We start from the raw sequence: 9,025 nt of genomic DNA, 5'->3' as shown, positions 1-9,025 counted from the left end.
ATCAAAACTTTTTTAAAAAAATAATAATTTGGGGTCAATGGTGTGGGGGGGGGTGGGAGGAGGATGGGGTGGGAGGAGGGAGGGGGGGGTGGGGGTGGGAGGAGGAGGGGGACTGGTGACAAAGCAAATAAAAAATATCAAAACTTTAAAAAAAAAAATTGGGGGGAGGGGGTGGGGTGTGGGGCTGGGGGGAGGGGTGGGAGGATGAGAAGGGGGGCTAGTGGGTTTTTTGGATTAAGTTGGGATCTTTTTGTATTTTATAAAAGATTAAGAAGTTTTAAAAAATACACTTTGAACCTCAATTATCTTAATCTCAAATTTAAATGGGTTTTGAGATGAAATGGTCCCCACAAGTCACCTATACTAATTTCATAACTAAAAAGTCACCTTTAGTTAATTCTTCCTACTCTCTCCATTTCAAAATAAGTGGTGTAAAATATTTTTACTTATTTATTTTGTTTTAAAATAAGTGGTGTAAAGCATTAATTTTTTTCTTTCAATTTTACCGTTATTTAAATAAAAGAAGTTTCATATAACTAAGAAACTACACTAAAGAGCTATATATATTTTTAAGATATTTATTAAGGGTAAATTATTAAAATACATCTTATTTTATAGGGATGAATAGTTTTCCTAGGGGGTGTACTCAAGCTAAAAACACCACTTATTTTGAAACGGAGGGAGTTAATAGAAACAATGCTATGATAGATGATGTTGTCCACACACGAATTAGTTTATGATATGAAAAAGAAAAAGATAAATGGTTTTTGATTGATTGATCGCCTTTTACACTGGAGTAACCTTGTTAACTACTGTCACCTACATGTATGTTGTAGATCAAGAAAAAGTATCAAATGATGTTAGTTTGGGGATATATATATGGGATTTCACACGTTTATGAATTGAACGAGATTCAAGCTAGGGAAATGGTTGAATTTGCCAACAGTGTGGAAGGAATAGCCTTGAATCTTGGGAATGAGATTTGGCAAAAAGATTTATACATACTCCAAATGTACTTGTAAATTAGTTCATATACTCTTAAGTATAATAGCTTCTTCTTCTTTTTTAATCTTGAACCAGTTAACATTTTGGCACATTTCCGTGAAACGATGATTTTGTACATTATATGATTTTCAAATTGATCTGTCTAATTCTTGAATTTTAGTAGAAGTTTGTTACTATTGGCGGATGCTTATCTTTCACATTTTAGTTTAACTTGTAAAAGACAACTGATGTTTTTATATAATGTTCTTAAATTGTAGTGCTGACGTTAACTGATATAGCTATTACTGTGAGTGGCCAATATTTGTTCCGTTGCCACAAATGACAAGCACATTGAAAAAACAAATAGTATGTGATTGGAACTTATTGCTTAAATTTAGAGGTAAGTATAATATTTTAGCAGATATTGCACATCACCAGCAGAACAAAGTGTACTAAAATTTAGGAGGAAGACAAAAACGTAAGAAATGTAATAGACTGACAAGTTCCATCGAATGAAATGGCAAAAATAGAGCTTGGCTTATGAGGGTATTATTGCTCTGCATTATACAGACAGTCACCATATTGTTTCTTTATTTCTTGCACTGCTTTCTTGGCTAATGGATCCACTTTATCTTTACACTTATAAAAAGCAGGAACTGTATGACTTGAGCACAAATCTGGGTTCACTGTGTGGAAGACCATGAAAAAGCGTATCCGTTAAGAACAGATAGCAAATACAAATGGAACACAGGAAAACAGAAAGAATTGCACTGACATATGTAGAACGGTGTCAAGAAGTTGCAGCGGTTGCCTACAACTGAGAGGACCCATAGATCAGCAGTGACCACGAGGAACTTCTTCAGATCTCTGCCAGATGCAATTTCTCGCAACACACTATCCTTAGAGCAAAAGCAATCTCAAGGATAGGCTTTGATTACTCTGAAAGGTGAACTTCTGGGATATCTGGAGGTTTCTTGTTAATAAAGGTAGTTGTATTGGACAACAAGAAAAAGATTGCAAGGGTGAAGATAAAAGGTGACAGATTAGACTGGGCAGGTGGTACTCGAGCAACTTAAGAAGAATCAGAAGGCTGTTGCTTCTACAAATACACCAGCAGATATTTTCTTGTTCCTCCGCAAAAATACATCGGCAGATTCGCTTCTACCAAAAACGTTATGAACCAGCTTTCTCCTCCAAAACAGCCTCCAAATATTGCTCTTCACCAGCGATAGCGAGCCTCTGCTGCAGCCGTAGGATTCATCCTCACTGAGCTCCGATTCAATTACCAAAACTGAGATACAAAGCGTGAAAATGAAAATTATTACTGTATCACCCAGCAGTAACAGACAGAAATAAGCTCACGTTAGCTTACAGTATCCTCTTTCTCATCCCCCGCACCCCCCACCAAAAAAAAAAAATTGAAGAAACAAGAGTAAGACATTAAATTATCAAAGTAAATATCCTACCAACACGAAAAGACTAACCTGGTGAGCCGCGTTGTCATAGATTGAGCAACAGCCCGCTATAAGAAATGAAATTGCCATCTTCCAAAACTACATGTGATATTCTTTTGCAACCTACATATGTAATACTTGATCAGAAAAAGAATATTCATAGACTTGAAGAATATGAATAAACCTTATTGGACACCACAGCAAACAGGAGGTAAATGATCCAATAGTAGGATTCAAAATGCTATGCAACAAATCATTAATGACATAATAGAATATTGAGGAAAGGTTTGTGTGACATCTTCTCAGTCCCAGTAATACCAACAGCTACTCCACCGTCAGCAGGATCAGAGCAAATATATCATTAACTGTGTGTCCTTTATAGCAACAACTTCTACAATCTGCTGACAATATCTGGTCTCAGCTCTTGAGAAGACATCACCTCTAGGTAATATTTCAATTTGCTTTGAATAAGAAAGTGCCAAGATTTCAATTTTCCCCTAAAAGTTGTCCCGAAAAGTCACTCACACCTAAATTTACGGGCGACCCCTATATCTACCTGAGTGACGATGTGACAAAGAAAGAGCAATCACTTTCTTGGAAGCGTAAAAATAGGCAGTCTAGAGCACTAAGCACACGTAGGAAGTGCCAAATCACATTGGGTCTGATGTACTCAACCTTACCTTTCATTTCTGCAAGAGAAAAGCTACTTCCGCGGCTTGAACTCATGACTTTCTTGTCACACAGAGGAAACTTTACACTTGCGCCAAGTCTCCCGGTGCAAGAGGGAAAAACAATGCTAAAACGCATAAAACCATCCAGGTGTCATTTCCTTATTGAACATTATACTACTAATTACACTAACATTGGAAATCTCGTTTCTTTTTTCTTTTCTTTAACTCTTCCCTTTTCTTTCTTTTTTTCTCTTTCTCACTCTTAGTCTTCATGAAGGGGAGCCTTGGAGCAATACTCAAGTTGTCTCCAAGTGACCTATAGGTCACGGGGTCGAGCCAACCACTAATGTTTGCATTAGGGTAGGTTGTCTACATTATACCCCTTGGGGTGCGGCTCTTCCCCGGACACTGCTAAGGCGGGAAGCTTGTGCTCCGGGCTGTCCTTTTATTTTTCGTTCTTTGTCTTCACCAAATCCATCAGAACCTTCATCATTGTTGCCAGTACCTCCACCTCCCCGTCCTCCTCCACCTCCTTCAGCCCCACCACTTCCATTCCTAACACCTACTAGCTTTTTTCTTTCTCTTTCTTTCTTTTCACCGAACCAACTTGAACTTCCACCAATGCCACCACCTCCACCTCCATCCTCCTCCTCCTCCACCTCACCACCTACTACTAGCCATTTTTTTTTCTTCTCACCAAACTTCCTTGAACCTCCACCATTGCTTTCACTATCTCCACCTCTCTCGTCCTCGTCCACCTCCTCCACCCTCACTACCTCCAATCCCATCGCCTACTGCTAGCCAGCCTCAAGTGTCTTTTTTCCTCAAAAAGAAATGTCTAGGTTGAAAATATTAAATTCAATTCATATAACCATGGCAAAATTTTCTTGTGGTAAAATTTGTGGTGGAGAGATAAGGAACAGAAGAAGAAAGGAAAATAAGAGAGAGACAGATTAAGTGGTGCTATACACGAATCAAGCGCATGCATAATGACATCCAACATAAATCTAGGATTCTTGTAGCGAGGGGGTATAAGTTCCATCAACAAGTCTAGAGGGTAAGGATCGCTCGCAAAGTTTAGGCGCGTGATCTTTTAATAACCGGGGAAAATTATGTATTTTCCCATTGTTTTATCTATAATTTCTTCTTCTAAGTTTCCATCAAAATAACTGAATTTCTCGACAAACGGCCTCACCATAAATTTACTCTAAATTATAGCTATCATTTTCATCTCGGCTCTTCTTCAGTCATTTATTGCCTAGTGAGAGGGTGATCTTGTCATTTCGTTCATTTCTGAACATCTAATAAGAAGATGAATTTTTTCCTGGTAATGAATCGTCAGTGTCACTATACTTGACAATATCAAATATATCATCCATAAACCAACACTCGCACAACACCTCTAAAGTGTAGTAGCAAGATGGACCAACCATCTTCTTATGTGCAAGATAAGACTCGATACGGTACCATGAAACCGCAACAAATCATCTTATAGTGAAAGGCTTAAGCACAGAACACCCTTACAATACTTTTCCGAATGTATCAACAACAATACTAACCTGCACAACTCATCATAAGAATAGTTGATCAATCTGCAAGTTGAGTTCTATATTGTAATCCTACGAATTCAAGAGCACCCTAGACAACAAATCTAATCAGACATGCAGCATAAATGAAGTCAGTAAGAAAAACCTACTCAACTTGTCAGTGACCAAATAAGATCAACGTCTGCAGAACAAACTTATGCATTTGCTTTAGTTAATCACATTGCTATAGAACTGAGCCCTAGAACTATCTTTTGCAGAAAGAGAAGACTTCAACAGAAGCATTGCCGGGAATATAAGAGGCACTCTCTAGTTGGATATCTAGGAGGAGAAGTCGAAGAGCGTGAGATCGTTGCGCCATTAGCACTCATGTAGAGCTTTTCAAGGATACGGAATAACGACGGTACTTGAGGAATAGCCTTTCATTCTTAGTTTCTTTTTGGTGCATCCATGAAGTTCCAGTTTGTATAGAAGATTGGGTGTCGTTTGTAGGAATCATTTTATGTGTCTACCTTTTGGTATACAAAAAAGCTTTTCCCATTATTAATAAAAATATTTACCCTAAAACTTCACAAGGTGATGCCCTTAAGCCATTTATCCCTTCTGGAACTGAAAAACAACACTCCCCCCGTCCCAATTTAAGTGTCTTACTTTCCTTTTTGGTATGTTCCAAAAAGAGTGTCTCTTTGTATATTTAGTAAGTTGACAATTCAAACATCCTACATGACAAGTTTATAACCACAAGATTCAAACGACATTTTAGTACATTATATACATCTTTAATTTAGAATCATAAGATTCAAAAGTATCTCTTTATTTCTTAAACTCCGTGCCTAGTCAAACTAAGATACTTAAATTGGGACGAAGGGAGTAACTAACTTTGAGTTGCCACAAGCAGCTTGCAAGCAACCATGTGGAGCCTAATAAGGCAAGTAAAGATGTTATGGACTCAGAATTTAATTGGTTGACACAAGTCTATAAGCATATTTAGCCAACAAAATCCCTTGCTAATTACTAGAATTAGACTATATAGAAGCTTTTGCTTGCCAATGTCCAATAATTTAAGCCGACAATCAAATAAAGAATTTTTCAGAGATTATCTTATCTATAGAGTGTATTGTAGCTTCAGAACCATTTTCACAAATGAAAAAGTGCATTTATGCAAACTCCATTGCTATTCACATACTATAATTACCTGAACCAACATTAGCAGACAATACTTATCGTTTTCTGAACCAACATCAGCAGACAATACTTATAGTTATCTGAACCAACCTAAGCAAGTGTTATTACAACTCTCTTTGATCCTTTCATCCACTATTGAGGGAATTCTGTACCAAAAGATATCCTCAATACAATAGTTTAAAACAGAACTGCAAAACAAAAACAAAAAAAAAAAAAAACTGCAGAAGAAGCAGAAGTTATGCAAAGGAGAGAACTGGTCACCTAAATTAAATGTGCTTCAGTCAATCAGATAGCTGATAGAAGTTTATCTTGGATAGGCCCTTTCTTTGCTATCTGGGACTCCTTGTTTTCCACCAAAAAGGTAAATGGAACCTCTGACTGATTTGTCTTAATAAAGCAACATATATACATTTCACTAACTGAATTTTCCTACTCGGAGTATCTTCACAATTTAAGTAAAAAGCATCATTCAGAAGACTAAACTAAAAAGCAAAAAACAACTTTATTTCCTCGAATCTCAAAGGCTAAGCTGGTCACTGATAAATTAAGATCCTGTCAACTCTAGCAAGCCTGTCCAAAAATGTCATGAATACATAGGTACATAGTGGGAGAACTAATAAATTGTTATTCTTCTAGCCCATAAAACCACTCTTCCATTAGTTCAACATCCTTCATATTGATGGTTAAATATCCCAACATATCATATATCATGCAGCACTGAGGATGCTTCTTATCTCTAGATACAAAATAGTTTGGATATCCAGAAGTATCAATCCAACTACACCCAACCTCCTTTGACAACCCCATTTTTGCATTCCTCTTCTGACGTTATCTACAGACTGCCAGTTTCTCCTCTCTGCATATATATTGAAAGCAGTACATGATAACCAGAAATTCTGTCACTCCCCGCTAATTCAAGCAGCTTACTGGAAACAATTTTCGCCAATTCAAAATTTCTATGCACTCTGCAGGCTGCAAGGAGTGATCCCCATATTCCTAAGACGTTACCCTCTTCACCCAACTGTTTAGCAAAATTATGAGCTTCATCCAACCGTCCAACTCTTCCTAACATGTCAACCACACACGCATAGTGCTCTGCCGACGGCTGAATCCCGTATTCTTCGCCCATCAGCTCAAATATTTGAAGGCCTTCATCAACCAATCCGGTGTAGCTGCAAGCAGACAAGATTGCTACAAAGGTAACAGCATCTGGTTCTAAACCATTCTGCTGCAGAGAGTAGAATAACGTTAGAGCTTTCTTACCCATCCCATGCTGGCCGTATCCCAAAATCATATTTGTGTATGTCACAGAGTTCTTCTTGTAGGGGATTTAGAAAAACATTTTCAGCATAATCAATGATTCCTGATTTAGAATACATGTCTACCAAAGCCGAGACAACATAAACATTGTTCTCAAACAAATTGCGAATTGCAAAACAATGTAGCTGCTTGCCTATTGCTATACTTCCTGACTGACTGCATGATGGGAGAATTGATGCTAAGGTCACAGCATTTGGTTTCACATTCTTCTCAATCATCTCTCAAGACAACAAAGGATTGTTCAATTAATCCATTTTGAGTGTTTCCAGCAATCATAGGATTCCATGTGGCTCGATCTTTATCGTTTGTGACGTTTGACTGAAATATTTCTTGTGCTTCTCTAATCATGCTAGATTTGGCATACATGTCTATCAGGTAACTCTCCATGCCTTCAAATTGAATATTGTGCCTCAGAAGATAACCATGGGTCTGTTTACCAATTTCCCTGTCCCTGAGATTTGATGCTGCCGAAAGTAGGATGGTAATTGCCATCCTTCTGAATTGGGGAATTGCCAAAAGTTGGCCCTTTTGAACTTAGCGCAGAATAACCTGAGTGGTCCTATTCCTGTAGAGGTGGGTAATATTTTTCATCTTCAGGTACTGAATCTTCAGTCCAGTAACCTTGTTGGAGAAATTCCAAGTAACATTTCACAGCTGAATAGATTGAAGAGGCTAAATATCGGCTGGAATTCATTGACTGGTTCAATACCAAGTTCAATCTCCAACTTTAGAAAGTCTTGATTACTTGTACCTGCTGGGGAATGAACTAAGTGGTCGAATTCCAACATCTATTGGTAAATTAAAGTTACTGTTTGAACTCCAACTTGGAGAGAACCAACTTGGTGGGCATATTCCAAAGATGCCATCAAATTTGCAGATTGTTAATCTCAGTCACAATCTCTTTGAAGGACCTATACCAGGTACTCTCTCTGAATTGTTTGCATTGGGTGTCATGGATCTCTCTTACAACAGGTTCTCAGTGTATACGGGGAAAACCGGACATAACGTAAACCAATGAAGTGAGGGCCGAGGCAAGGAAGATGGGAACGTGCTCGATGACATTCGAGTCAACCGGAGGGAGCGCTATACCCAGAGCCGAACCGGGAGCGCCTTTATACTGCAGGCCGAGCAAGGGTGCCATTCTGTCCGTATGGTCGTCGGGACCGGATAACCATTGGTCCGGTGTGGTCGTTGTCCGGCATGCCGTTGCACGTGAGCCGCGCGTCGGCGAGTGTCCCGTCATGGCCGCCACCAACCATGCGTGTGTCGACGGCGCCGTCAGTCTAATCCCACCAAATCCGTTCAGAGCTGTCCTTGTTGTTATTATTTTATTCAGCTCACATTGTACAGAGCCCAGGGATGCAGCACTATAAATATGGGACATCCCCCTCCTTTGTGGGGGTTGGCTCCTTGATATTTCAAGAACATTTGTAAGAAAAGAATCTGAGATATTTACTCTCCCTTTCATTTATTTCCCAAGGCCGTTTTCTCTCAAGAATTATTGCTAATCATATGATACATTGCTCACAAACGTCTACATTTTTGGTGCTTCATTGGAGAGCCTTCCAATCTCTATTTCTTTATCTAACATACGTCAAGAGCAAAGCACATATCCTATATCCATTTACAAATTCAATTACTATCCACTTGGGTGGTAACAGCTTGCCTTCACCGGGCTGTGATAATAGTTCTTAGTCTTTGATTTCATCAAACTCATTTAAACCGTAAATCTCTTCGTTCGTCTCGTCAAAAACAAATCTATGGTCGACGTCGGGCAATCCTGGCCACATTAACAACAACCCAAAATTTGGGAAAAGGGGCCAACAACCCGCCGTGGTCCTCGGGGACCCAAACCCCCCTGGGGCTT

The 9,025-nt window shown here is 38.8% G+C and overlaps 1 long non-coding RNA gene and 1 pseudogene across 1 annotated transcript; both read right to left on the bottom strand.

The window, feature by feature from the left end:
* Positions 1-1,487: 1,487 nt before the first annotated feature.
* On the bottom strand, positions 1,488-6,197 carry LOC132043389 (uncharacterized). The gene is made up of 3 exons (XR_009411792.1): positions 6,100-6,197; positions 2,469-2,561; positions 1,488-2,275 (listed from the first exon to the last, which is right to left on the bottom strand). It is a non-coding gene; the product is annotated as an uncharacterized LOC132043389 (long non-coding RNA).
* A 156-nt stretch (positions 6,198-6,353) lies between these two features.
* On the bottom strand, positions 6,354-7,650 carry LOC132043388 (pentatricopeptide repeat-containing protein At3g22150, chloroplastic-like; annotated as a pseudogene).
* Between the last annotated feature and the right edge of the window lie 1,375 nt (positions 7,651-9,025).

This window comes from Lycium ferocissimum, unplaced genomic scaffold (assembly GCF_029784015.1).
Source record: "Lycium ferocissimum isolate CSIRO_LF1 unplaced genomic scaffold, AGI_CSIRO_Lferr_CH_V1 ctg23728, whole genome shotgun sequence".
Lineage (NCBI taxonomy): Eukaryota > Viridiplantae > Streptophyta > Magnoliopsida > Solanales > Solanaceae > Lycium > Lycium ferocissimum.
Note: the sequence above shows the minus strand (reverse complement) of the source record. Positions and strands in the feature narration are given on the sequence as shown.